Here is a 27,844-nt window from a genome sequence, read left to right as displayed (position 1 = left end):
AGAAGGGCACATTCACATCAGGGCCGCCCAGAGGGAGGGGGCAAGTGGGGCAATTTGCCCTGAGCCCCCAGAGAATATAGTATTATATAGTATTGCCCCTGAATCCTCTGGGCGGCCCTGATTCACACATCAGTTAGAACAAAGGTTTTACCCAGCTCATATCAGAATACATCACTGTGATTGGAAATACAGACATCTATAATACGTAGAGAGATTTGGAGACTACTATCTGAGAATGTTTTATCATCATCATGTTGCATGCCTCATTCTAATTAATGAGCTCGCTTGACTCCGACTGGAGTTACTTGGCATTGAGGGCTCACAATACCTAATGGAACTGGGCCCTATTTGTGTCTGGGTTGTGTCTAGGAGGTAAATACATGTAGCAACGTTCTCACTTTTACTTTACAGGTACTCTACAATCAGTGATGACAGGACAGTGGGACAGGAGGTCTCTAGTGCAAGGTGTAAAAAGACACTACATTTGCAAGCTAGGTTTTCTTCTTTAGTCTTTCCCTTTCCTGCACAATGTGAAAGTGAAGCTGTATGAGATGCAGTCAGGTACCCCAGGTAGAGCAATACAGTGCACTGTACTGCTTATCTGAAGATCATTTAGGCTGCATGGACAATCCCTGCTGAATAAGACAGGTGCTTAAAGATCAAAAATTAAAATCAAGAATGCAGCAGAATGTATTTGCCATCTCACTCAGAGATGCACACAGCGCCCAGTCCTGCTAGGAAAAGGCCTCCAATTCCCACTGACCTCAGTGGGAGTAGAGAGAGCTCAGTAGCTAGAAGGAAGCACTCAGCACTTTGCAGGGACAAGCTGATCAGAACAGTGTCTGTCTATCACACCATACTCCTCCATTGCCACTACTCATTATTATTTGTATTGGAGCAGTACCTGGAAGCTCTAGCCCTGTTGTGCTAGGCACTGTACAGACTAACAAAGAGACAGACTCAGTCCCAAACAGTTTACAGTCACAATGCAGAACAAGGGACTACCTAAATGGACAGGGGGAACAAAAGGTAAGAGTGAGCCCAATATTCCAGTTTCAGTTCCTTACATAGGCTGTTACTTACCCGTCTCCCCCACACACACACAAAGAAGGAAATGCTTAAATTGTTCTTTTCTTTCATAGATATGAAAATATATGTATAATATCTATGAGAGCGGGTTGCCTGCGTTTGCAGGGACCTAGCCTTGATGACCTTTCCAGTGCTATGTCCTATGTTCCTTTCTTGGTGGCTTTCCAAGAGGACTCCCTTTTCACTTGATCTTTCTAAACCAGGCCCTAGAGCTCAGACTTCTCCAGCTCTGCTTTCACCTGAGATCGGGATTTTTTTTTTTTAATGACCATTTAAAATCTCAGAAAGGAAAAAGACTTGGCATCATTTGAGTTACTCCAGAAATACACCAGTGAAACTGATATCAGAATCTGACTCATTGACTTCAGTGGAGTAATACTCCAAATTACACTGGTGAAAGTGAGATCAGAATTGGACCGTAACATTCAAGCATAGTAACATTCGGGTTAAATATATATTATTTTTTTAGCTCCTTGGCTACATAGGATCATAATCGAGATACAAAAGGACTTCAGGCTTATCTACATGCAAAGTTGCATCAAGTGGGAATTAAAATCAATCTAGTTAAACTGGTGAAAAAGGCTGTATGGGCACCCATAAATACATATACGCCTGGCTTAAAGTGGTTTAGCTGAAATTGATTAGGAACAAGTTTACACTAAGATGTAATATTCATAAGTACAAGTCACCCTTAAAACAAAATTAAAATGATTATCCAGGGTTTAGCACTGATTTAACTAAATTGGTTTAAAAACAGATTTAAGTTAAGCCGGTGCAACTTCTATGGGTAGATAAGCCCCAATCATGCTTGCGTCCTTCCATCCCCCCGCAATTTGAAAAGAGAGGATACTTTTCAAACCAACAATACAAGCACAAAGTATCAGTGAATTAGGCTTTGGAATGACTAAGCTAGCTACTGTATCGTTCACATTAATCATTCATGTTTGATATTTCGCCAGTTGGAACACACGGTATAATCTCTTGTGATGTATCAGTTTGTCCTTCATGTATTTCAGGGAGTTCAAAGAGTTGCACTGCTACTTGCTCGTTACGGAATAACTATATCGAATCACAAACTTGACTTGGCAGTGGATTCCAGCAGAGCTATTTTTACCTCAGTAATATAACAGTTTTTAAAAGTCCTCTGCTCTGGAAGGAGCGAGTTCAGGGAGGCAGATTGAGAACGTCAGGTCCTAGCTATCAATACTCAGGTGAGGTCTTGACACTCTTCGATCCAGTGACAGTCACCTTCAAACTGTAAACCTGCTGCCCTAATTGTGGCTCCCTTCATTTCAGTGGGAGCCAGGCGTGTGCATCTGAAGGCAGAACGGGACTTTTTTCTTCAACTGGCTAACATGAAAATGTCCTTGCAAAAATGGTAGGACTCAGTGCTTGTGTGTTTAAAAAAATAAAAGGCTGGTTGTGCGTTCTGGGTGTTCCTATCAATGCATTCAGTAAAACAGGGAGCACTTACAGGGAAAATCTGTGTGCCCTGGTATCCGACTCCCTCTCACTCAGAGATGCACACAGGGCCCAGTCCTGTTTCAGTAGGTGACAGTGGAAAACTGGAACAACCCTAGCTCCTGCTATTCTAAGAACGTGCAGTGCTGAGCATCTCTGTCATTCTGCTGAGCCTCATCAGCCTCCACAGAAGTTGAGACTATGTAGCACCTCACGGGAATGGTCCTTAGTTTATAACGTCAGTCCTCTGCTCTGCTCTGCCAGGTATTCAGTGCAGCGTGGGCACCTCCCACTATGGCTGAGTTGGTAACTCCTTGTGGGATGTAGGCTATGCATACTTGGATTGCAGGGTAGCTTTCCCACATGAAAGATGGATATGTTACATTGAGAGCTGCAAGTGGCACATGGGACTGGAAGGAAGGTACATTTATTTTAACTCTTTTCTCTCTCTCTCTCTTTTTTTTTTAAATGGGGGAATAGCTCAGGTTCCCCTAAAGGTGAGCTGCCCCTGCTCCTCAGATCTCTGCTCTGCCATTTCAGATCTGGCTGGTTTGAACTGGAACCTTCTGGTTTTCTTGAACACAAAGAAAAGTTTTTCAGAACATATTTTAGTTATTGTCTATTTCAGTTTCTAAGACATAAGCACTAGAAACGACGTCCCAAGCTCTGACCACAACTGCCAATCGCTGAAACAGACAACCATAATTTTAAAAAACTGTATAACTGTCACTTAAATTCACTACCAGCTGTCCATACAATCATAATCCATTCCAGCCCCACAAATTAATTATACTCTGTTAACAACTCACCCCATCCAACCTTCTGCTCAGCCCTCTCTCAAATGCCAGATTTAAAAGATTAACTTTGCCACGTGTCTGAAAGGCTGAAAAAATCTGAGTTGTGGTGGCTATGGGGATGAAACATATTTGAGAGTCAAGACCCTTGCCACCTGCTTCTCCTCTTCTATGCAGAGGCTGCACCAGCTTGAGTGCCTCTGCCGATGATAAAACAGCCCAGACCATTTAGAGCTTTAAAGGCCTTGAAGTCTCCCCAAAAGCCCACAGGCAGCCAGAGCAGCTGTCTGAAGATCAGAGTAATGTGCTCCCAACATAAAGCTCCATGTAATAAGTGGCCTGCGGGATTCCAAACTAACTTCAGCTTCTGAAAGGTCTCAAGATGTAGCCCCAAGGAGAGTAGATGGTAGGAGTCTGATTTTGAGGAGACTGGATAGATCTCAGAACAAGGAGCAATAGTCTAAAGTTGCAGTGGGGGAGGTTTAGGTTGGATATTAGGAAACACTACTTCAATCTGAGGGTGGTGGAGCACTGGAATGCGTTACTTAGGGAGATGGTGGAATCTTCATCCTTAGAGGTTTTTAAGGCCCAGCTTGACAGAGCCCTGGCTGGGATGATTTAGTTGGGGATTGGTCCTGCTTTGAGCAGGGGGTGGGACTAGATGACCTCCTGAGGTCCCTTCCAACCCTGATATTCTATGATTCTAAATGTAGACAGGTCTGCATCTGAAGCAATATGAATACACCTATGCAAGCTCTTCGGGGGCAGGGACTGTGTCTTACTCCATATTCTGTACAGTGCAGAGAACGGTATTACCACTCAATAAATAACATAAAGTGCAAACAAAAATATGTGTGTATATTTTATAGAATCGTAGAATATCAGGGTTGGAAGGGACCTCAGGAGGTCATCTAGTCCAACCCCCTGCTCAAAGCAGGACCAATTCCCAACTAAATCATCCCAGCCAGGGCTTTGTCAAGCCTGATCTTAAAAACCTCTAAAGATGGAGATTCCACCACCTCCCTAGGTAACCCATTCCAGTGCTTCACCACCCTCCTAGTGAAATAGTGTTTCCTAATATCCAACCTAAACCTCTCCCACTGCAACTTGAGAAAATTACTCCTTGTTCTGTCATCTGGTACCACTGAGAACAGTCTAGATCCATCCTCTTTGGAACCCCCTTTCAGGTAGTTGAAAGCAGCTATCAAATCCCCCCCTCATTCTTTTCTTCCACAGACTAAATAATCCCAGTTCCCTCAGTCTCTCCTCATAAGACATGTGCTCCAGCCCCCCCAATCATTTTAGTTGCCCTCTGCTGGACTCTTTCCAATTTTTTCCACATCCTTCTTGTAGGATGGGGCCAAAACTGGACACAGTACTCCAGATGAGGCCTCACCAGTGCCGAATAGAGGGGAATGATCACGTACCTCGATCTGTTGGCAATGCTCCTACTTATACAGCCCAAAATGCCGTTAACCTTCTTGGCAACAAGGGCACACTGTTGACTCATATCCAGCTTCTCGTCCACTGTAACCCCTTCGTCCTTTTCTGCAGAACTGCTGCCTAGCCACTCGGTCCCTAGTCTGTAGCAGTGCATGGGATTCTTCCGTCCTAAGTGCAGGACTCTGCACTTGTCCTTGTTGAACCTCATCAAATTTTTTTTTGGCCCAATCCTCTAATTTGTCTAGGTCCCTCTGTATCCTATCCCTACCCTCCAGCATATCTACCACTCCTCTCAGTTTAGTGTCATCTGCAAACTTGCTGAGGGTGCAATCCACGCCATCCATGAAGATATTGAACAAAACCAGCCCCAGGACCAACCCTTGGAGAACTCCACTTGATATCGGCTGCCAACTAGACATGGAGCCATTGATCACTACCCGTTGAACCCGATGATCTAGCCAGCTTTCTATCCACTTTATAGTCCATTCATCCAGCCCATACTTCTTTAACTTGCTGGCAAGAATAGCTGCAGTGAGTGTCTGTTTGGATAAAATTATGTGTGCTCACATTGAGTATGTTCTAAATACAGTATTACTTAGATCCAAGAGATTGTGTAGATTTTTTGTATACTCTGTGCATGCAAGTGGTGTGTTAGACAACTCCATTGAGGTATAACATGGATAAATTTGGTTCATAGTGTTTTCTAGGTTTCTATAAGCCTTTTTGCATCTACCAAAATGATCTTCAGTAAAGGTGGATTCAGAAAAAAGTAGTTGATTCTTTTCATGAATAGCATGAATTCATATAATATTCTTTAAAAATGCTGAATCTTTTTTCACTAAACGAGCATGTGTGTGTTTATATGTTTTCAGGGCTCAAAACTGGATGTCAGCATAACAACTGAGTTAGAAATGCTGGGTGTTCAGGTCTTTGTATGATGATATGCGGGGGCCAGTCGTGGAAATATTTCATAAACTCCCCATCCACAGCAAGGGTCACAAAGGGGCAGTTTTTAGGACCTTGCATGGTAATGCAGGCTCCTCTGCTAAGCCACTCTTCTCTGCATCTGTGAGGTTCCAGCCCTTAGTGCAGGTGTTAGGACCTTGTGTTAGAGGCAGAGTAATTAGTGCTGATTCAGGATAGTGGGAGGATCTTACTAGCTTGTGAGGAGTTGAAAGGTGCTGGAGGATCAAGCTGGAGCAAAGGGATCCACAGAACTAGATCTGAAGAGGCCCAAGGAACTCCCACATGCGCGGGAAAAGCTTTAAGCTGATGTCAAACTCCAGGAAGGGGAAAGTTTGGACTATATGCAGTGTGAGTATATTCTGCCTGCTTACTCAGGGTTCGAGGACAGTTTCTCTGACTACTGTGGAGGGGATCCTTCCCCCTTTATAACTGTGGTTTTTAAAGATTCAGAATCACTGTGTGCTCTGTAGATCTGCCATGCCACCCTTGTGATGGGTTGCTGTAAAATTAATCCCAGTCGTGGGATGGAGAATTTTGCCACTTGGTTCCAATAAGACATTTTTAGAATTGTACTGACAATTGTTTGTTGATGATCACACTTATTTAAACAGTCCCATGGCTGAAGACCGTTGGCTTTTGTCAATGGGCTTTTGTGTCTTGCATGTGCTACTCAGAATAAGTGGCTGTGGTTTAAATGCCTAACAGAAATTCAGCTGGCTCTCCAGATAGCACAAATAAAAGGAAAGAAAACTTTAACTATAACACAGTAAGGATATGGGGCCTTTTGGCCCATACATTGGTTTGAAATAGCTTTACAGAGACCTATGCATTATGAGAGGAGAAAAAAGTTCTGTGTCATAGAGTGGTGTGCGCACATTGCTGTTACTCGAGAGAGATGGCCTTGAACGGTGCTTGATTTAGAGGAAACAGTAAGGTGGTGATTTCACTGTTTGTCTTCTCCACCCAGTGAAAACAAACAATATCATAAGTCTAAATGGACAAAGGCCACTGAATTCTCCTCTCATTCTATTCTCATTGGACAATCTGCTGACAGTGGAGTTGCTCTAGATTTATGCTAGTGTAACTGAGAGCAAAAATTTGGCCCAGTGTGTTTGAGGACAGAATTTAGGTGCCCCTTTAGGTATTATCCTAAACCGAAAGACTGATTACAGGTTCACAGCAGGGTTTCTAGGGAGCTTTTCCTAGTATAGTAACAAAAGTCATTTTCTCCACAAAATGTAGGGAAGGAAGAATACCATTAAATCAGTCACACGCTAGCCTTTCCCTTGCAGTCACTATTCTGCTTACTTCCTCAAATGTAATTAATTATTGTTTGTAGTGGCTGGAGAAGGAGGCCTAGACCACACAAGGTGGAGAGACAGCCAAGTGTTGAGGGAGGTAAGATAAGATAACTGTGAAATGAGCACATTTGGTACAGTAAGTAGTTGTTGCAGCATCTGCTTTTACACCCATGTAATTTCAGTGGAGTTACTTCTTACTAACAGTAGCATAGTTAAGAGCAGAGTGGGTCCTTGGATGTTGTTTAGTTGCTTTTCTAGTTTGGCTACAGTACACAAGCCATAAAAATGGATGTTCTAATGTCAACAACAACAAACTTGATCAGAGTATCCTAACTGTAAGTTAGCATTGATGGTCCAATATCAATTCAGTTAGGGTTGTTTTTTCCCTTCACCCAATTTACAGCCCAGGATCGGTCATTGAGAAAAGCATATGAACCCTAGAATAAAGGCAGGCTACCCTGTGACAAAAGGTGCAATGAAACACGCTCCAACTGCATCACACACTATGGAGGGGCCACTGAAGCTGTTGCTAAATACCAGCCAGCTGATGGTAATGAACCGCTCGACAGCCAGCTGTAATTATCTGGGGAATCAGTAGAGAGAAAAACTGTCTTTCTGAGCCACTGAACTAGAAAATAGGCTTTTTATAGGATCATCATAATCTCTGGCTAACAACAACATGAAGACTGTAGTTCTAAGAAAACTATGGCAGGGCAGTTCAATTATGTATAATTTATTCATAATTCTCTCATCTTCCATTTCCCTTCTTACATCCTTACTCACAACAAATTTGTGTTCAGTGAGCTCTGATTGGAGAGGCAGCCATGACTAAGGAGCTGGTCAAGCTTCTGCTAGGCAGTATTTGATGCTCTGGAAGGATGTGATAAGAATGACAAAGCTAGGATAAACTGCCTTCCACATCACCAGCATGGCTATTGGTTGCCACCACTGTAAGTAAGATGGAAGTTGTCTAAATTTTAGAATCTTTTTTTTACATTTAAAAAAAAATCAAATTAAATCAAGATGTAAACAAGAGAGGCAGATTCTGCTCCCCGTCACCCCAACAGAAATCTGGATTTAAAAATGCCACTCACTTGTACTAGTCTTACACTGGTATAACACTATTGACTTCCAGGGAGTGACCTCTAATTTACATTGCTATGAGAGAAGAAACTGGGGTAATTCTTTAGTGTGATTGAGAGCAGAATTTACTGCTGCAATAACGTTAATAGTTTAAAGGTTTGATCTATTTTTTAACAAATCAGTATGCCTTTAAAAGAAAGTTTAGATACCTGCGCTTGGTTGTTTCCCCTGAAAATTATAGCGTATCGAAACTGTTTAGTGATTATTATTTTTACGGCACCCAAAAATATGCTAGGTATATTTACAGTACAAATAACAAAAGACGAAGTGTAACTGTCATCTTAGGAGAGATCAGGCCCTTTCTATTTTTAATTATTTTTGTAAAACTGTCTTTTTATTAAGACTTTGTCATAATGCAGAGAAGGGGGGTTGAGGCCCTGGAGTGGGACTCAAGAGAGCTGGATTCCATTCCCAGATGTGCCATGGATTTCCTGGGCAACTTGGCCAAGTTGCTTAATCTGGGTCAGTTTCCTATTTGTTAAATGGGAATGATAATGTACCCTTTCCCCTACACTTTGTTGCCTATTTAGATTGTAAGCTCTTCAGAGCAGAGAATGTCTCTCATTATGTGTGTGTACAGTGCCTGTCACTGTGGGGCCCTGTTCTAAGTTGATGCCTCTAAGGATGTGTTTGCACTGCAAAAATAAACCCATGGCAGAGAGTCTCAAAGCCCAGGTCTACATACTTGGGATCATGGGGGTCATGCTATAGTGCTAAAAATAGCCATGTAGACATTCTGTCTGAGTCTACATAGCAATTTTCAGCACCATAGCTCAAGCCTGAGTCGGTAGAGCCAGGCTCTGAGACTTGCTGCCGCAATGTGCTGCTTTTTCTTTTTCCTGTCGTGTTATGAATTGGTTGTGTTTTTGTTTTGCAGTGTAGGCATACCCCAAGTGCTACTGTAATCACCTAGGCTGCAACTCTGTGGAGTCTCATTCATGTGTAAGAAAATCTCATGGGGACTGTTTGTGAGAATAAGGACTATTATGTTGAGTTGAGCTCCGCAGGATCTTCTAGTGTAATCGTCTTGGGGCAAAGACTCTGCCTTACTTTGTTTGGTGCTGTACAGAACTTAGGGTTGACACTAAACAAATAATACGTTACGGTCTTGATCCAGCAACCATTGGTGATGAAAGGAAATGTAAATGCCAGTTCCACAGAACAGAAATGTCATTTGTGAAAAGCATCATTGACTTCCTTGTTAAGAGTGGATTTTGTGATATCAAAGATAGTAACCTGACTCTTTGCTAGACTGAACTACATAAAACGTAATCCTTAAGATTGCTAGTGTTTTTACCATAAATAACATGACATTCTGTCACTTTTTTTTCTGCAAACCTACATGATTTTAGAAACACTGAAAGTTATGTTGCTACAAGAATATAAGAGAATTACAAATATTGTTTTGTATAACTATTAAATGAAAGGTAACGGTACAGGTACAAAATTAAGTTTTCTGTACCAAAAACCAAACAAACAACCTCCAACAACCACTGGAATGCTTGACCCATTTCATAGGATATTGAAGTCATTCAGACAGATCCAGGGCAGAGCTGCTATTACTTGTAAAGCTTCATAGGTGCCCAGGTCACTTCTTGTAGACAAGGTGACGATCCCGGCTCCAAGGAACTTACCATTGAAGACTCCATCCCCGCTATGGTCTACCCCTGTTCCTGTCCCCCTGTCTTCAATGGGACTCTGCATAGACACACAGTCTACTCAAGAGATACAAAAAAGGATCTGGGCCTAAATTAGACTTAACACAGCCAAGGAAAAACATAAATAAAGGGAGCAGGAAAGGAGCAATAAGGGTCTCCCCTCCACAAAAAAAGGTTTCTTTTGGCTGAATAACCTCTCCCCTGTAACTGTCTGTTTGGAGGAGCTGATCGAAGGAGATGGATGGGCTCATTCTCCTGGGTTGAGGATCACCATTTCCTTCCCCTGAAAAAACAGTGGGGAGGGAGAGATGTGAACTGCTTTTCCCCGAAGTGGAGGTGGTGGTGAGAGTAGCCAGGAAGGGAAAGGAAAAAATGGGAGGGACAGGAGAGCGGCTACCAGAGAGGAAACAGGAGGACAAGGATGTAGATTAATGGGAGAAATGGTGACTGGGACAGATGGGAGGGGGGAATCCCTTTCCTTTGTGCGTATGAGGCTTGGAACTGAAAGGAGGAGCATGAAGGAATACAACCATGACACTGAGGTGTCATTGGGCCTGGTGGGGGTGGGGAAGGAGAGACAGGTTCACACTCAGAAAATGTCTGGTGGCAGCGGGGAGGAGCTGGTAGTGGGAACCTAGGCATAGGAGGTAGCACTGGTGGGGAAGTGAAGTTGCTATGTATGGCAACCGCTGGATATCTGGGAACCTGACTACAAATACCACATCCTTCAAGAACCTAAATGCAGATACTCAATTAGTAGGGTGTTGTGTTGGACTTAATGAATAATGACCCGAATTACATGTGCCACTGCCACAGCATCTTGTTAGGAAACAACCACCATAGCTCAGCCCAGATCAGGAGTGACCAAAAGTTGTTAGCACCTGGTGGCCGTTGACTGGAAGCAGCACTGGGCCCAGAGACGGTGTTTCAGTGTCAACCAGCCTTCCGCCAGGCATGTTCACACCACTGCAAAAATGGCTGTTTTCCAGAACCACTTTGGTGATCAAGTGGCTATTTTAAAAAATAGCTATTGGATGGGATTGATGGGAGGGAAGCTCCAGGATAAGGGGTTGCAGCATTGCCAACTCTGAGTCCTGTGATAGTTGGTGTTTTTCTTAAAACCCCAGCTGAGGAATGGAAGACGTTGCACAAGAATCTCCGCTTTTACTTGTAAAAAGGTAAGTTTCTGGCCCTCCTTGCTACCAAGAAATGTTTGAACACATGAAGCAAATAGGACCTAGAGGTTCAGAAACCAAAGAAAAGGATGCCCCAAAATCTAATTTTTAAGATAACCTCATGATTTGGAGATAGAGGGGGGCCTATCTCATGATTCTTGAATGCTTGAGGTTGGCAATATCGGCACTTAGCTACCAAGGTGACAGAGGCATTAGAAATACCAGAGAGAGTCTAGATACAGGGGGCATCATTCCAAGGTGGCAGTCTTATATCTTGGCTAATTCTTGAGCAAAAACAGAATCAAGCCCATGAAGCTTCCTGTGATGAGGGAGCATGCTTACCTGCAGCATTTGATATACCTATTCTATATAGTAGGTGTCACTTGGACGCTGCCCTGGAACTGCAAACTGATGGAGGAGCCCTCGCCACCTCTCACACCCCTCTGGGCTGTGGAGTGGTGCTGCCAGTACCGGTTGACCTTCCCCTACCTTTGATATCCAAATTATGGTTGCCTTTGGCATATGTGCTCCAAAGCACAGCGGGGAAGGCATCCCTGTGACCTCTCCTTTCCCAGCACAGCTCAGCCGAGCAGCCATAATGTGGCCTTTCAAATCAAGAGAGTATTTCCTGCTGTTCTTTAAACAATTTGGCATTAGGTGCTGTAAAAATGAGGATTAAATTGTCTAGTGTAGTCAGCAATCCATTCTGTGCACAGCTCATCTGGGCCAGGATTTAGGCAGGATCTGTGCTGGCTGTGGTCCTGGGTGCTACTGGGTCTGTGTATGTCCAGCAGACTCCCCTTGTGCTAACTACTCTCAAGCCCCATCTCTTCTCCATTGCTAGGGACACTGCAATTAGCAATGCCCCTTCTATTTTGGGGTGTGTGTGTGTTTTTTTTTTTTTTTTTTTTTTAACACGCATCACTTCATTAATACTATCCCTATGGTACAAAGAGGTAAGGGAGGAATGCCTGCATTACCCAAAGCAAAGATGAAGCAATCAATGGAGCCAAACATGATTTCACTTATAGTGGCATAGGCAACGCTGTTGATTTATGTGGAATTGCTCCTGATTTACCTTGTGGTGAGATCCCAGTGAGGTCCAGTGTGTGAGTTAGACACAGGCACAGAAGCCTAGCTGGTGACATAAGGACATTAGGCCAACAGCTGCTAACATTGTGAATCTAAACCAGGTCAGACCAAGTGAGATTATTTGCAAATTCTGTTAATTTCATTGTAGGGTTTGCTTGAGGAGTGGTGCCATTTGTTTTTTTTAAATACAAACTATTTATATTAAGAGACAATCAGACACAGGAGGAGCACCCCAGCTGAGATTTTATGTATACATGTATCTTTTTTTTTTTTCTCTCCTTCTTCTTTTTTAATTCTATGTGAAGCATTTAGGGCTTGGCATACCACAAGACTCTTCCATAGATCTGAAAAAATTGGGACTCACAGGGTTCACAGAGGGGTTTATCCCAATTTAACTAAATCAATTTATAATCTTTGTGTAAACTGGGCCTAAGTCCATTTTTTTAAAAGACCGTCCAAGTATGTGCAATTTTAGGCACATAAGCAAGTGTCAAGATTTTAAAATTTAGGTAAGTTTTTTTTTTTTAAACTTGGTTATGGCTAAAGCATGGATTTGCTGCAAGATGGGGCATTAGAACCATGCCCTAGCCTCCTGTACCTAGGTTAGATCACAAATTCGTTGGGCCCTGTCCACGGTGGTGGGTCAAAGGCTAACAGAACCCAGTTTTGCTACAGCAGAGGTTACAAGATGCATGATTTTTCTACTCTGTAGTTTAGCCATTGTTTCTGAGGTTTCTTAGATTAGATTGTCATAGTGTCACCAACTCAAGTCAAAAGCACATTGCTTCTTTAGCCTACCTAGTACAATAGGTGTGCTTGGGATATTGGACTGTGGGTGGTTGTTATTCCTCAGCCAGTTATTTATAGCAACAGATATTAATGGGATATAATAAACGAACATGACAATATGGCTCAAAGAGAGCTAGCTGAAAATGTCCTTCCACCCAGCACAAGGCTAGCTGAACTCACTAAGTTCTGTCATTAGACTAAAACGAGCTCCTTTCAATTTTGCTTATCTGTAACTAGACTTTGCTTTATGCTCCCCAATCGTAGGTTCATTCTCCAAATGTATAGCCCGAGAAACACCCCTTTCCCTGTCCTTCACTACAGGGTATAGTATCAAAGGAAGCCAGTCTTGGACCTTGATCCCAAATCCATTGAAGTCAATGCGAGTCTTTCCAGTGACTTCTGTTGGCTCTGGATTATGCCTACAATGGGTCACATGGCCAGCTGGAAATGGCTGTGTGTCAGTACGGCCCATCACAGGTTTGGTTTCCCAGCATTCCGTGATGTGTTGCTGCCTGGGCAGACTGGAGAGTGCGGAGTCTGGAAGAACATCGTGTTTGCCTAGACTTGCATCCCTAATTTGGCACCTCAAGTGATGGGTAAGGAACTGCATGACAAAACATGGCCATCCTTGTGGTAGTGATGGTGTTCTATGTCTCTGTGGTGGTACTGAGACTATCAGCCTGAGCAAGGTAGGATCATTAGCACATCTTGCAAAATTATCTTTCACTGCAAACTTAACACAGTCCCTTCCCATATCAGGATGTGCCATTTACTGGAGACAGCTGGAGAAAAAGCAAACTCAGAATTTTGTTTTCAAAGGAGGGATTACTTGCAGCACCTTTCCCCATTGGAAACTGAATAGTGATTTCCATTGATTCAATGCTGTCGTGAATGACATTCCATTTCCCCATGTACTACTATTGACAAAACACCAATATGAGATTCCATTCAATCATTTCAGCTCCGTATTTTAAAATACAATTTTAAGGTGGAGAGAGACACCCACACCCTGGACCACAGACACATATCATAGCTATCCCCATACATACAGAACAGGGAATATAATACAGCAATCCCTGATGTAACTTCACAGAAGTAAATGAACTTTACACTCTGATCTTTGACTCTGGCCTCTCTTGCATGAGCTAAAGGAGCAACTCTAGTAGCCCAGCCAGACCAAGGCATTGTTAAATCAGAGCAGGTAAGATCTGCAGGTCTATTCCAGTCAGTAGAAAGCTATGACACATATACTCCTTCTACCTCAGAAAGTGAGATCTCCTTTAAGTGTTGTAAGACACTTTGAAAGAGTGTGAAGTGAACGGAGAGATGCTCACCATTAGCAGCTGTTTGTGATTACTACCACAAGAACAAAGTGGTCATGGATTGAAGTTGGAGAAGAACTGTGTCTACAGTTTCTGTTCTCTGGGCTCCAGTTTGATACCAAAAATAACTTACTGATATCAGTTTCTTGATATAGTTTAATGACTGTGAAGTACAAAGCGGACAATGTTGTGTTCAAAGGCCCCATCTGCCCTAGCAAATCTTCAGATCATAAAATGGTTTTCAAGATTGTTTTTATCTATCAATCTAACCTGACGCATTTTTAGATCATCCTTCATTGTTGTGTCTAGGTGACAAGGGTTCTTGAACTTGCTTTGGATAACATGGGTAATATGCAAGTGCCTGAGTAGGTGGTTCCATTTTTTTATGATGATTGTTGAAAACCATTCTAGGATCTGATTTTTTCTAATGCTATATTTTGGGTGAGCCAATATACAGGTGACTTCTGGCATAGGTGTATCCCAATAATTCCTTAAACCTTGTCTGTCTTCAAATACTTGAGGAAATAGTTCTCTCAAAAACAAAACAACTCTAGTAAACTCTTAGCTTGTAACTTTTTTGCATGCACGATTTCTATTTTATTGATAAATGAACTTGATTAGGCAACTTGCTGCATGCACACCTATTGGCTTTAGTGGCAGTTTTCAAAGGTGCCTAAATTAGTGGTTTAAACCAGGATAATGCTGGTGGAGACTGTAAGTTTTTACCATTAACATCTGTTTGGACACCTACAGGATAGCAATTAATGGTCTCAGCACAGTTTCTAATGGACCAGTGTCCCAATACTAAAATTACAATAACCATTAGTTCTATTGATGGTTGCTTTAGCAGGGAAACCAAGGCCTGAATGGTGATAGCAACTGGACTTTCTCTCTCTCTCCTAGTAACGATTTCTCCCAAGTGGGGAAATAAGGTGCCCCAGAGGAACAGTTAGGGATGCTTGCCTGCTCCTGCCTGTGCTGTATTTGTTCTGCGGATAAATAAGGCATTTCAGTTCCAATGGCAGTCACTCTAACACCTTCCAAGAGTGCTTAAGGCCCAATTCTGCAAGGTCAGAGCTGGTTGAAGAGGGTGTTTTTGACAAAAAATGGCTTTTTGAAACCCATTTTCTATACAGTATGAAATTTTCCAGGTTTTTGTTTCCAACAAAATGATTTGAAATGAAACACTTGTTTTAATTTGAGCCAAATAGAACTGAAATAAGAGGTATAGGAATAAGCTAGTGTGGTTGGAGCACTTTTATACTGGTATAAAAGCACCCACGGTAGAGGAGGTTGTTCTACTATGGTTAAAATAGTACAATTTGTGTGTGTAAGCGAGCCCAAAGCTTGGTCTCCTTGACAGAGGCCCTTTACACACTTTCATGGTTAGAGGTTTTCTGCTGCCTGTTACATCTTTAATCACAGTTTCAAAGAAATCATGTGTTTGCTACCTAAGCCATCCCCTGCAGATAAATTTCTTAGTAAGCCTTGTTAATGATTATAAAGGTTTAAAAAAAAATCTGACCTTGCTTGTTTTGCAGTTGAGGAGTGGGATACCAAGTATGCAACAAAACATTTTCTGTCAAAAGTCCTTCCCTGCAGTGTGGGCGGTTCTTTGTGCTAGGAGGAGGGGGGGGGGGGGGGGGGGAAGTAAAATGAAACAAGTTGTAAAAGAAACCTGATAGGCCGTAACTCTAGATTAATGAAATTATTGTGGAAAGGAGAAAGACTCTGTTAGTCAGCAACCAGGTATGGGGATTACACATATGCCTGCTTGGTTAGGAGCGCAAGTACTGGGGAGCTGTGTGTGCAAAATAGCCAGTCTTGCATTTGAGATTACTGGGATCTCACCTTGATCAAGGAGGCTCAATCCTCCTCCCTGTAAATCTCCTGCACTGTAAGGACTAGGGGTGTATGTGAGATGAGAGTAGGGTGTGCAGATGTCCTGATTTTATAGGGACAGTCCTGATATTTGGGGCTTTTTCTTATACAGGTGCCTATTACCCCCATCTCCTGTCCCGATTTTTCACACTTGCTATCTGGTCTCTCTAGATGAGAGGGAGGAAGCCAGGGAGTTGCTGTGTGTCTGGGTCTGTTCTATGAGTCTATGATCTCTCCACTGACACGGTTCTGCTAATTCAGGTTCTCTAGTGAGGCAGGTGCTCCCATACCTGCCTTCGGGAGTGGCTTTCCCTGAAGCAGCTGGACTCGCTGGCCCCCTGGTTTGAGCCAGGAGCGTGAATATGTCCCGAGAGGTGTATGTGCTGGAAGTAAGGGTGCTGCTGGGGGTGTGGCAGCAGCACCCCCCGCCTCGAACCACCCAATACAGTACATAGCTTCCGCTTTCAGCGCCCCCGTTACAAAACGTGTCCCAGCCCCTCTGCTCAGAGTGGGAGCCACTCCCCAGCCCCCCGCTCCCGCTCCTCATCTCCGCCTCCTTCTCGCACCGCCTGAAAACTTTGGCGACGGTCCCCCGAGCCGCGGCCAGCTGTGCAGGGGCTGCAGCGTCCCGCGGTGACCGCCAGGGGGTGTCTGCCCGTCCCACGCGCCGCAGCGCCGGGCTGGCGGGCGGGCGCACAGGTCCCGGGCGTGTGTTGATAGCGCGGCTCGGTGCATGCGGGGCTTTCCCGGGGGCCGGGCGCGGCGCGTGGGCGGGAGCCCGGCTCTCTGCTCCCCTCCCTGCACCCCACGCGGAAGAAGCCTTGGAGAGAGAGGAGGCGGCGGGGCTCAGGGCTTGAAGGTAACTCCCCCCCTCCCCGAATGGCTGTGCAACAATGTGGCAGAAGTTGACAAAAGAGGGGGGTAGTTCTGCCGAGTGTGCAATGGGGTTTGCAGTCCCTCTCCTCCGTCCTAACTTCCCTCCCGAAACGGCCCCGCTGCGCGATGGGCGAAACGCGCTTTCTGGAAAAGCCAGGATCCTCGCCGTCCTGTGCTCGCTGCCCCCGGCTGCTTTGCTGGCCCTGCGGGGTGGGCGATGCAAGCCGCATGCTGCTGAAGTGTGGTCAGTAATAGACTGACTGGCTTCTGGTCCTGCTGTCTGCGCGGGGGGATAGAGTGCATAGAGGGGGGGGGGGAGTTTTTCTTGTGTGTAAAAGAGGAAAATAACGTGGAGATTTCGCTTGATTTCTTTAGCCCCACCCTGTATTTAAAGAGACTTCTCCCCCATCTCCATTCCAACTAAATCCTGATTTCTCTTGGGGTGGGGGGTAGGGGGTGACAAGGAAGGCTGCTCCAGCCGCTGGGCAACAACTGTCAAACATCTGGATTCGCAGCCCCTCCCTCTTCAATGCAGCGAAAGAGAATTTTTTTTAAATCGCTTTGCTCGTTTCCTTTGATGTTTTTCCTTCTCTCCAGCAACCCAAACTAACGAAACTATTACACGGCAAATCTTTACCTCTATCCAAGCAAGTAGGGTCCTGGTTGTCCTTTAAAGTCTCTGGCATTCGTAGTAAAAAAGGGAGGGGGATACCCACCAGAACAAAACAATGAATGGGCTTTTGTTTGCCTATTGTTTGAATCAAACTGTGGAGAGGCTGCGATGGAGATTGGGAGCCAAAGGTTTGAAATAGCAAAAGCGAAATAACTAATTGTCTGTCGTTGGAACCCAAGGCAGGTATAATAGTCAAATATATGGAGGGCGATAAGCCAGTGGCAAAGCGTGTTTTCCTGCTCCTTGGGTGCCATGGGATTTTTTTCTTGCTGTGCTGCTCAGAAGGGCAGCTCTTTTGTGCTGGTGAATGATCATGACTCCTTCCTTCAGCGCCTGTGGGAGTTTGCTTGGCTTCCCTTAGGGGAAGTGGCTGCCACTTTACTGCCTTCAGGAGATTGGGGGTTGGGGAATCAACCGGGTAAATTGCTCGTGTGGTTTTGATCGATGCCTCTGAAAGCGAATGAAGTTGAAAATAAAAACGGTCAACAAGTGCGTGCATCTGATCCTGTTGTTCTAGCCATGTGCAAAGGGGAGTGTCTGGTTCCACTCGAGGGGAGGATTTACAGGAAGACAGTGGAATAAGGGAGCTTGGAGGAGGATAGCTAGCAAAGTGATCAGGTTTTCCCCCTCTCCGTGCTTAACACTGGTTGGTGGTTTTCTCCCAGCCTCTCTCTATGGATTGCTCTGAAATTGCAAGGCCGGAGTCTCAAATGAGTGAGCTCCTAGTATAGCTGCTCTGATGCTTTTGTGCTGACACTGACTAAGGGGAAGGGAGTCCCAGAGCCAAAGCCTGGGGATTTGTGACCGACTTGTCACCCCTCCTTGGCAGCTTTCAGGCACAACTCCTTACATCTTGAAGTTGCACAATACTTACTACCAGGGCTGAGTTTACTGCTTCAGCCTAGTACAGACAACCTGCCAAGTCTTACTCATTTGGAGACAGACTCCTTCTCCGAGTGATGTTTTAAATGATCTCTCTCTCTCAAGAAGAATGATTTTTACTGAGGGATGGAATGAGGGATTTAAAATCTTCCTTATGAATCTTAGTGTGATGAGCCAGATGCGCAGGCTTTTTGGAGTCTGGATCAGTAGCTGAGAGATGAATAATCAGCGTTTAATCTATGGCCCAATGCAGAGAGCAGGTTCAATCATCAGTTTTGATTATAAACCAACCGGAAAACTTTCCTAATCAGATAATGATTATTTGTATTTGGGTAGCACCCAAGATCAGGACTCCACTGTGAAAAGCACTCTACAATTTTTTCATAATTCACAAATTGTGAATTTTTTTCATAATTCACAAATGCTTCTGAAGTTGTTTCTTGAATTTTAAGATCATTTTACCCACTTTTAAATGACACTTGAACAAAGGTGCTGTGGTTCCCTTTAACTGCTGTGGTTAATAACTAAGCCTGTAGTAGCGTCTATTACTATTAATAGAGCCCCAGGCACAGAGCTACTGAAGTGAGACTGCTGGTGTAGATGCTGTGCAGTGCAAGGAGCCTAGAAGTGGCCAGTGTTAGGTCAGGAGAGGAGTAGGACAGCTGCCATGCAAGGAGCAGCCTCTGCTGGCATGGCTCCTGTGAAGTCCTGACTGCAATTCACAGCTGCCCAACCCTGGTGACCACCTGCTTTCCCTCTGAGTGGGGCATAAAGAATCAGCTGGTGTTGGGAAGTGTCCTTTACACTTCGGTGTACAGCGTGGGTCATTTTAGCCCAGGATTATGAAAGCAGGCCAAGGGGAGCAATAAATAGAATGTTTCAAATAGTTGTAAGATACAACTCTAGCCTAGTCACACCTTGGTAAAAATCACCAGCATAATTATAGTGCGAGGTAGAACTCGTCCTCCTGGTAGCAGAGGACTTTAATCTAACAGACAAAGGAACAACAAGATCCAATGGCTAGAAACTGAAATTCAGACTAGAAATAAGGTGCACATTTTTAACGGGATGGGGGGAATTAACTATTGGAATAATTTACTTAGAGAGGTAGTGGATTCTCCATCACCTAAAAGTTTTAAAATGAGGATTGGATGCCTCTCTAAAAGATCTGCTCTAGCTCAACCACAAGTTATTGGTCTTAATGCCGGAATCAGTGAGTGACATTCTATGGACTGGTTAAAGCAGGAGGTTAGACTCGCTGGTCATAATGGTCCCCTCTTGCCTTAAAAGATGTCACTCTCTACTGTATGTGTACATAGATCTCCTCAATATATGTTCCATTCTATGCATCCGAAGAAGTGGGCTGTAGCCCACGAAAGCTTATGCCCAAATAAATGTGTTAGTCTCTAAGGTGCCACAAGTACTCCTGTTCTTTTTGCGGATACAGACTAACATGGCTGCTACTCTGAAAACCCTCTACTGTAGTAGATTTTTAAAAAAAGTAAAACCTTTTATTAACTTGTTTTGTTGTGTTCACAAACAAGTGAATGTAGGCAAGTCCTAATGAGGACTGTGAAATATCGGAATGAATATAAGCAGAATGAATATAAGGGTAGCGCAAACGCTAAATACTTAGAAAGTTGCAGTCCATCTGCTCCATCTCATGCAATACCTGGATCACTTTGAAATAACAAAATAATTAAATTGTTTGTCATTATTGACCTGATACAGAATGGTCTAAATGTTAATAGTGAATAATCCAGATGTATAACTTTTCCTCACAAAAATACCTTGTATTCTTTCTTTCTGTCTTTCTGATCCAATAATCCAGCAAAATGCACAAGCAATGTCATAGTTAAAGGGATACTGTCATCTGGAAATGTGGTAAAAAAAATTTTTTTTCTTCAAAAAACTGAAGACGTTTCAGCTGCTGGAATCCCCTGACCAATTGTGGTTTTGCATTCAAAATTTCCATTTTTTTTTTTTTAAATAAATGTCCTCCTTGTCATGTTGCTGGGTGGAAAAAGCCACACAAGCAACAAGGGGAAATGGCTGATGGAAGAATCAATGAAGTGGTCAACACTCACAGCTGTCAAATACACAAAGAAGACAAACCCCTGAATAAACAGACATATTTTTGTGTCTCTGATTCTTCAGTTATGGTGATGTTTAGATGTTGTTTTTAACAGTAGAGTTAAACACTTTTACTAGTATAGGTGATATTTAAGTTGAAAGTGCTGCTTTAAAAATAAAAGTTTAAGAGTTACACTATGTAACCTCAAATAAGAGAAGTCTACACGCACTCCGCTATCTCAGGCAATTAAACCCTCTCCATAAGAATGGACAGCTACCTGTAAAGCCCCCATTGCGGATGAACTCTGAGTTTCAGAGAGGAGATCTTTAACATGGGTCTTGTCTACGCTATTTTTTTTTTTTACCTTATAACTCGAGGTAGCTAACATGTTTGTAAAGGCTAAAGTGGACATTTCACAAACATTTGTTCCAGGACACGCCAGCCTTTATGAACTCATGGTTACCTCAAGACACCTGACAATCCATTAACTCAACAGGAAAAACCTCTAGGGTAGCTAAGCTCTTAGTTCTTGTGCCAATGTAAACCTAAATTGGCTTTTGAATCTCATTGCCAGAATGAGAGCTCTATCTTGTGTACAGTGACCCAACAAAGACAAGTTACACTTGGAGAGAAAACAGACTTGCAGGCAGAGCTGCTTTAAATCTTACAGAAGTATTTCTCCAAAACAGTAAATCTAATCTAACGGTCTCTAATAACAGTCTGTGGTCCCAGTGGTGCAATCCATGCTCAGCCAAAGTACCCATTGACTTCAGCAAGGGTTCTGCCTAAGTAAATTCGGCAGGGTTGTACCCTGCAGTTTCTACAAAGTCCTTTGCATATTGCTTACTTTTCTGAGGCAAAAAAAAAGATGTCCTGCATAATCTAAGTACAGATATATGTCCAGCATAAAGACCAAGCATATGAATATAATTAGTCCAGCATAAAGTCTAAGCACAGAGGTTTAGATATGTCCAGCATATATCTAAATATATAGATATGACCTGCATATCTCTTGTATGGTACAATACACACGGGGAAACCTCAGGCACATAGGTTTCAGTTCAGTAAGGTACTTAAGCACATGCTTAATTTTAAGCACATGAATAGTCTCATGGGATTGTTCATGTGCTTAAGTACTTTGCTGTTTTAAGGCTATAGAGCTGTTTAACAGTAGTCAATTTTTTTTTCTTTTTAATTAATCATTTTAATCTGGAAAGGTTTTAATCTGCAGTGTATATAATACTAAATTTTCCTTGGATCTTGCTGCTTTTAAGATGTGGTTCCTCACTGCCATCCTGTAACACCTAGGCAGGCATATCCTGTGCACAGAAGCGACACGCATCTTAATAGGCATTCTCTATCCAGAATTAAAGATTGCATTTTTTTTTTCAAAACAGTGCACATTTTTCATTAAGGTGAAGGGAAGATGAGTGACTAAACTCCTGCATTGCTTTGAAAATCTCCACAACTCTGCACAGGTGTGAAATAATAACAGCACTTCTGAATCTGACTGGCAAAAGATTTTAGATTTTTTTTCCCCTCCAGATTCTGTAAATTCATGGAAACTTTTAATTCTGTCCTGATTTTAATTTTCTTTCAGAACTGTGCATATTTAGAGATCTTTCGTTACATAGTCAGAGGGGGAAAAATTGAGCAGATCTAAAAGCCATATACAGTAGTCCTTACTTGAATACAGTGGATGGGCTCTGAGGTCTCTTGAATGGCGAATAAGCTGACGGATGTTTGAAGACGATCATTTGTTTGATCCATGTAAGAAAAAAGGGGAGGGTGGGAGATATTTGATTACATTAGTGCCAATATATGAACTGTTTAAAACTGCCATTGCTTTTATGTGTAAACTTGACAATATAAATAAAAACTTCCTTCTTAGTGTTCTGGATTGGTGTAAACCATTGCGTCCAAAAATCTGTACCAATTATTGAATGTGCCATAGTAAATAGGGAGAAAACAACCCTAGAGATTACAGGGACAGGTGCATTTGAAAGTAGATAATTGTAGCTGGAAACTAACCTTCTAGGTCAGAACCTCTGCCAACCAATGCTCTTGAGCTTTTCTTATCCCTGGTCTACACTGGGGGGGATCGATCTAAGTTACGCAACATGAATAACGCAGCTGAAGTCGACGTACTTAGATCAACTTACCGTGGTGTCCTCACCGCGGTGAGTCAACTGCTGCCTCTCCCCCGTCGACTCTGCTTGCGCCTCTCGCAGCGCTGGAGTACAGGAGTCGAAGGGAGAGCGCTCGGGGGTTGATTGATCACGTCTAGACTAGACGCGATAAATCGATCCCCGCTGGCTCGATTGCTACCTGCCGATCTGGCGGGTAGTGAAGATATACCCTTAGTTTGTATATGTTGTGCCCTTTCAATATTTTAATCAATCAGTTTAAGAAATTCTGGTACGGTGTCAGATCTTATGTATCATAGCTAACCCATACCATACCATATGGTAACCCATACCAGAGGTGTATTGTCCTCTTGACTCAGGCATGTGTGCCCCTGAGACTTCTTTTTAATGAAGAAATCCCTATATATCAGAAAAGAACAAAATCAATGTAATGATAAAAGGCAACAGTAAATAACTAAAAGCCATAAAACAGTTGATAGACCCGGTGAAATGGACATAAAACATTTTCCCAGCTCCAGGAGAGAATACAGGAGCACTCTTTAAAAACGCTCCACCTATTTTTAGGATAAATGTATTAGGGCCAAATTTCAAAAGAGCTCAGCTCCCACTGAGAGCAGTATGAACTGCTGCATGCTGAGTGCTTTTGAAATTCTGTCCATTTCATTTAGCTGCCGAAATGGGAGCTGAACTCTTGGGAAGCTAGCCCCGCTTATGAGGGCATGATACTTTTGAAAATCTGCCCCTAAACCTTTTACCTTTTTTTTTTAAAGCGGGAAATGGCTATTTTCTATCCAAGGGGGGGAAAATTACCTTTAATTTCTAAGTTTTTTTTTTTTTTTTTTAATGAGATGGTCAATAAACAGACTCTTTTCGTTTCCACTTGAACTCTTTCCCGGGAACAGTTGGTGTAGTGCTTCTCTTTAGGAAATCTTTGATTCTTTGGAAGTATTTCTTCATGTTCAGAGTGCTCTGTAGGACCACATTTCCTGAGGTGTCTATTGCCTTCTGCGTCTCTGCACCCAGACATGTGTCCAGCTGCTCGATTTGCCAGTGAAGAAAGTGGCAGTCTGGAGATGAGATTTTGGTGGAGGATAAGAGTTTGATAGAGAACACCAGCGCAAGAGAAATTTGCAAGAAATGTCTTTGAGCCCAGATCATCATGACGATGAAGTTATCAGTCCATCTCTCCTTGTCTTTGTGCAGAACTGTAAGCCAGGATAGAGTTTTGTTAAATGCCTTTTGTGGACTCCATTGTTGCTCTTCCGTGACTCTAAATTTATTTATTCTGCATGAGACAGTTGTATTAATCATATTCGGAGAGTTGTGGTTTTCTCACTTTTTAATGCCTTTGAGGCTTCTGTTTAATGAGTTAATTGTCTGGCACTTTTGCCACCTTCTTTGCCCCCTGTTAAAAAGTATAATATTAAGTAATATACTGTGGACAGATAATAGACACTATCCTATAACAGATTAAGCAGATCCCAAACACGTCCCATCCTCTCCTCCTCTCCCTAGGGTGCTTGGAGTAAAGCATTTTTCCATACTGTCTGCTCCCAGATCTTCAGTGGTTTCTTGCTCAGAGTGGTTGTTGTGTTTTTGTTTTTGTCCCTCCCTCACCTTTGACCTTGCTTCCAAGTGGTAATTGAAGCATTAATCTAATGTTTTTCTTCCCTTTGCTGCCCACTCACATTCATCTGTAGAGGTTAATGGTGAAACTCCATTGGCTTGAGCAGGGCCTGGATCAGCCTATTACAAATTCCTGGGCTGCCTTGATATTCTGAAACTGAGAGAAATCTTCAATCTGCAGTTCAGAGCCCTTACCTCAGTTTCTTTGGGTCACAAAGTCTGGCTTTAATTACTCTTCATATGGGGATCTAGTGCCTAATGCTGCACTACTGAAATTGGTGAGTGGTCTGGGTGCGCAAGGAAGGCTGGATTAGACTCTTACACTTAACACTATCTTAACTTGGCCATGTGAATGGCTTTTTCTTTCTAATATAGCAGTTTTTTATAGCGCTTGCGCTGAACTGTTCTTTTTCAAATTTGTTTGGATTTTTACACTAAACATATTAAAAGTTTTTGATCAGGTCTCTGTTTATTGGTACCAAAAATCACTGGGCAGAAGTTAACTGAAACTTTAGTAAAGCACAGATGGTTAACAGGATGAGGCATCTTATTGATTAGTCTCCACGGAGTTTGGTTACCAGCTGTGGGAATTTATAGGTGTTAACTACAGGGGCGCATTCTGGGAGCTCATTTAACTGAATGCTGTTGAAACCGAGTGGAGGGCAAGGAGAAAAATGAATATTTGATTGACTGTCAGGTCTGTTCCCTAGGGCCTAGTTCATCCCAAGATTGAGCTCCTGGAATGCTCCCCTGTAGTTACAATTTAGGGTAAATCAAATAAATGTACGGTGTGTGTGTGTGTGTGTGTGTGTTCATGCCCAGAAATGTATGTGTGCCACTCCTGTTTATTTCAATTGGAAATACACATAGCATTAGCAGGCAAGTTGGGATCTTATGGGTTTAAAATTTTTCACATGAAATTCTTTTTGTTGAAAAATGACCATTTTTGAAAACAAAATTATTCATGAAAATTTGGCAACAATTTTCATTTGGGGGTGGAATTTGTGAAATATTTTAATAGATTTTTTTTTTTTGAAAATGTGACCTAAGCATTTACTGACAATCAAGTTTTTAGTAAATAAACTTTAAATAATAATTTTAGCATTTTCAATAAAAAAATTACTGTAAATTTTTGAAAAAAAAAATTGTAAACCCTTTGACACAAACACCCACCCCCTTTTTTTCTTTTTTTTTTTTAAACTAGATTTCAACCAAGGGTGGTAGTGTTTCTTCACTAAAAAGTGAGAAGAGGAAAATTAAAATATTTTACATTAGTTACCTAATTATCCCGTATTTGGGCAATATTTTTATACTCCTCCCTGGTCATTTGTCCAATCTTCCACTTCTTGTAAGCTTCTTTTTTGCGTTTAAGATCAGCAAAGATTTCACTGTTTAGCCAAGCTGGTCGCCTGCCATATTTACTATTCTTTCTACACATCGGAATGGTTTGTTCCTGCAACCGCAATAAGGATTCTTTAAAATACAGCCAGCTCTCCTGGACCCCTTTGCCCTTCATGTTATTCTCCCAGGGGATCCTGCCCATCTGTTCCCTGAGGGAGTCAAAGTCTGCTTTTCTGAAGTCCAGGGTCCGTATTCTGCTGCTCTCCTTTCTTCCTTGTATCAGGATCCTGAACTCGACCATCTCATGGTCACTGCCTCCCAGGTTCCCATCCACTTTTGCTTCCCCTACTAATTCTTCCCTGTTTGTGAGCAGCAGGTCAAGAAAAGCTCTGCCCCTAAGAAAAGCTCTGCCCCTGCATATATCTGCATGTACCGGGCAAGTCTTTCTGGAAATTGTATGTATGCGAAGACCGCAGTACCTGATTTCTCCAAACTTGACTTCATGTTGCAGACTAGGCTCAAGGAAATGGTTAGACAGAGTAGGTCTTTCTTAAAGAGCTAATTGCGAATGGCTGTATATTTTAAAGTGTTTATTATTGTTTACATTTATGCATAAAAATACAACCACTAATATTTTCCATTTCATAAATTTTTACTTCCTTGTGTTTGAAAATCTTTTTGTGTTTATACATAAACCCTACTTACTATGATTGGACATGAGCCATAAATGATATCACTGATATGTCCCCCACCCCCATCACTTTGCAAACTTATATGGGGCAGGTGATTAACAATATACTAGACATTATGAGATCATGAAGATACAGACGAGACACTGCAGTTCAGACGCGTAGTGCTGATTACAGTACCTGGCCACTGGCAACTGTGGGGAAAAAGTATTAGTGTTTAAGGAAGACAGCTTTGTGATCTGGATTAGGAGTGAGACAGTTATCATTTGTTACTCATAATAGGCAGCCTTCCTCTTTTTTTTGTTTGTGTTTTTTGGTAAGTGTAGTGCTTCTGAGGGGACTTTATTGACCAGTTTGAATGGGGGAAATCCTCAATCCTCAACACAGGGCAGCGTTGGTGTTAGTTTTCTCACAGTGTCACGGTGCCTCAAAGGGGCGAGATTCTCGTGTTTGGCATGTCCCTGGAAACTGCTGAAAAAGGTGGCTGGTGCTAGTGATCATCTGCTAGAAACTAAACCAAAATCACCATCAACTTGCTGCATGTTGGTCACTGAACCCTGGCAAGATACCACGGAAATGCTATGATAACTTTTTCAGCCACTACAGACCTGGGTCAAATTTGAACTCTGTAGCCCATTATTAATTCCCTTTCCCATCTAGTTCCTCCAGTAAAATATATATGGTATGTAATATAGCTTGTGTTCTTGTAACAATCAGAAAAGATTCATGCAAAGATACATCTTTTATAGTAGTTGTTTCAGGTTCTCCCCTGGACAATTACCCTCTGCAGGAATCTCTGAATTGGGTAAGTCCTGAAATAGCTCTCTGCCATTGAATGGAGACTCAGATATAGCATAATGCAGTATTCTTTCCATCCTTGCATCTCAGTAAAGTTCTGTGATGCATCAAGTCATGACACAAAACCAAAACCCTCTCATGGGATTGGAAATGGCACTTGCTCCCAAATGCTTTATCTTGGCAGTGCTGGTGAACTGGAGAATAAGTTGTATTCTGGTTTGGAGAACAGAATGCTACAGGAGTGTGGGGGAATCAGCTTTCACAGCAGAAGTACCTTAAAAGAAATTGCAAAATCCTTGGGTAAGGAACTGTTTGAATTAAGCAGCAAAAGAAACACACTAACACTCTTGGAAATGAAAAGTGACCAAGTGTAGATTTAATTTCGGAGAGGGCCGTTTGTTCTTACTAAAGTTTTTAGACCCGGGAAGATAGGCTGTTCTTCAGGTAGTAATGGGTTGGCTTAGTCATCTAGATATCAGGAGCCTGAGGATGACAGTACTTAAAGCTCCTATGGCCAGTCGGGTATACCTGTTGCTGCTGCTGATTCTGGTGCTCCTCCATTAGGAGGTGGTCCTATGAAGGCAATGTGGCAAAGTGTACAGCGCATTGGACTGGGGCTCAAGA

General features: G+C 42.7%; 1 protein-coding gene and 1 long non-coding RNA gene across 3 annotated transcripts in view; both read left to right on the top strand.

Annotated features, from left to right (window-relative positions):
* Positions 1-1,717: 1,717 nt before the first annotated feature.
* Positions 1,718-9,428, top strand: LOC117879675. Its single transcript, XR_004646340.1, has 3 exons — positions 1,718-2,300; positions 2,386-2,467; positions 5,660-9,428. It is a non-coding gene; the product is annotated as an uncharacterized LOC117879675 (long non-coding RNA).
* Positions 9,429-16,771: 7,343 nt separating this feature from the next.
* Positions 16,772-27,844, top strand: part of MOB3B (MOB kinase activator 3B) — a 146,439-nt gene continuing 135,366 nt past the window's right edge. For both annotated transcript variants that reach the window (XM_034774048.1, XM_034774049.1), the window contains exon 1: positions 16,772-16,973. The gene's annotated coding sequence lies outside the window, so the exon portion shown is untranslated. The remainder of the gene's footprint in view (positions 16,974-27,844) is intronic.

This window comes from Trachemys scripta, chromosome 6 (assembly GCF_013100865.1).
Source record: "Trachemys scripta elegans isolate TJP31775 chromosome 6, CAS_Tse_1.0, whole genome shotgun sequence".
Taxonomy (NCBI): Eukaryota; Metazoa; Chordata; order Testudines; family Emydidae; genus Trachemys; species Trachemys scripta.
This window is presented reverse-complemented; position numbering and strand designations above follow the sequence as displayed.